Raw genomic sequence first — 2,127 nt, 5'->3', positions numbered from 1 at the left:
ATACAGGTAGGCTTTTTTAAAGTTAATAACAGTTATTAAAATTACTTTGAGCGAATCATACAAGATATCAGAATTATCAAATTATCAAAATTATGAACATTCCAAGCGGCAGTCACAGTGATGACGTGTTTCCTAAGGGAACAGCAAGCCCACCTAGCCTACTTTTGCTTAGTGGCGCAATCCACACACCTCTATAATATCGTTGGCGCAGTAGTACTTTCTTGTCCTTGCACTATCGCTACCTTAACATTACAAAGTTCTATCTGATGTCAGAGTCGAAGTGAAGATATTCAAAAGATGGCATTCGAAAAAGCTTGACATGTGAAACTCAAAATTTGTGATGTCAATTTAAATGGATCAGAACTAGATCTAAGTACTGGACAGATAGAACTGTGCAATTCTAAGGTAGCGTTATGTCTTTAGTTCTGAGTTTTTCATGCCTTTTTTATTACCTAGAGTTTAGTCTAGCAAGATAAAGAGAGAGAGAAGGGCAGAGAGAGACAGACAGAGAGAGAGAGAGAGAGAGAAGGGGAGAGAGAGAGACAGACAGACACAGAGAGAGAGACAGACAGACAGAGACAGAGAGAGAGAGAGAGAGAGAGAGAGAGAGAGAGAGAAAGAGAGAGAGAAGGGGAGAGAGAGAGAAAGAGAGAGAGAGAGAGAGAGAAAGAGAGAGAGAAGGTGAGAGAGAGACAGACAGACAGAGAGAGAGAGACAGAGAGAGAGAGAGAGACAGAGAGAGAGAGAGAGAGAGAGAGAGAGAGAGAGAGAGAGAGAGAGAGGGGGGGGGGTAATACATGTTGTCAATTATGTGCCTAATCTGGGAAATCTTTTTTCAAATATGCCCTCATCTGTGTGTGGTTCTTTGTATCACTTTCATTATCCTGTCAAACGATACAGCCTTCACCTCTGTTTATTCACGCCCAAAAATTGCTTCTTGCTCATTTTGAATGCACACACTGGGTAGGCCTCAGGCGATACATAGACTTGCTTCTCGATGGCTCACATGGCGTGTTTACAGAGACAAGGATTATATTAGAAAGTAAAGGAGGTGGTTTTCTTTTTTTTTTTTTATAGCAGACATCCTGAGCTTCAATCTGGTATAACCTTTGTGGTCATGGCATGAGCCATTGAAATTAACTATGATCGAGGTGGCAAACCTTTCCAGTAAGCCCAAGTATTGCCAAAATACAAAGACGTAATATTAACCCGCTCTTGTAGTGTAGCGGGCAGCATCGTCGACGTCATTTTCAGAAAGCACGACTTCGATTCCCAAGAGGAGAGGTGTTATTTTATTTTTCAATCGAGTGTCTCCACCAATCTGCTTGATTGTTGTATGTGTCCCTCTCTGCCCGGGTTGGCTATAACAGATAGGGCCGAATCAGCCGACCCTTAAATCATCTATAATGGGGATACAGATAATTCACAAATACATTTTAATAACCTATACAAACGAGCCTCGAACAATGGCAGAATCGACTCTCCATTAGAACTAGCACTCGAGTCAACTGCGGTAGTCGTGTGAGTGATCAATGCACGGCACCGCTGGGCGTGTGAGGGCGACCTGTGTATATATAAAGCGTCTGTCTGTCCTCTCTCTTGTTGTGTGGGGTGTCCGAGGCGTGAGTGAGTGTGTGCGTCGTCGTCTCCTGCTCACGTTTCTGGTTGTGACGTCATCACGGGTGTCGCATATTATACCCTCTTTATGGGGAGGCTTACGAAGCTGCGTGCCTCGGATCCGAAGATGAAGTTGGATTTTTTGTTGTGAGGGGAAAAAATGTTCGTTGCAGAGTGAATTTCAACTTGGAGTCGATCGGTAGGTTCAGAAATTGTTTCCACAGCACTAAATCGGATGATCCTCCTGGCTGTTTTAGTTGGCTGCTTTTTGTAACATGATCTTCCCACCCTTCTGTTCCTCTTTATCCACCTCCTCCTCTTTCTTCTGTTATTATTTTCAGTGTTGGTCTGACTGCTGTTGTTGTTGTTGTTGCTATTGTTGTTGTTATTTTTGTTGTTGTTTTTGTTGCTCTTGTTGTTGTTGTTGTTGTTGTTATTGTTGTTGTTGTTGTTCTTTTTCTTCTTCTTCTTCTTCTTCTTCTTCTTCTTCTTCTTCTTCTTCTTCTTCTT

At 42.4% G+C, this 2,127-nt stretch overlaps 1 protein-coding gene across 1 annotated transcript in view; it reads left to right on the top strand.

Annotated features, from left to right (window-relative positions):
* Positions 1 to 1,495: 1,495 nt before the first annotated feature.
* Positions 1,496 to 2,127, top strand: part of LOC101858557 (pinopsin-like) — a 77,552-nt gene continuing 76,920 nt past the window's right edge. Inside the window, exon 1 of the mRNA XM_013083540.2 lies at positions 1,496 to 1,816. The gene's annotated coding sequence lies outside the window, so the exon portion shown is untranslated. The remainder of the gene's footprint in view (positions 1,817 to 2,127) is intronic.

Source organism: Aplysia californica, unplaced genomic scaffold (genome assembly GCF_000002075.1).
Source record: "Aplysia californica isolate F4 #8 unplaced genomic scaffold, AplCal3.0 scaffold00240, whole genome shotgun sequence".
Taxonomy (NCBI): domain Eukaryota; kingdom Metazoa; phylum Mollusca; class Gastropoda; order Aplysiida; family Aplysiidae; genus Aplysia; species Aplysia californica.
The sequence above is the reverse complement of the archived record's forward strand: the minus strand, read 5'-3'. Positions and strand labels throughout refer to the sequence as shown.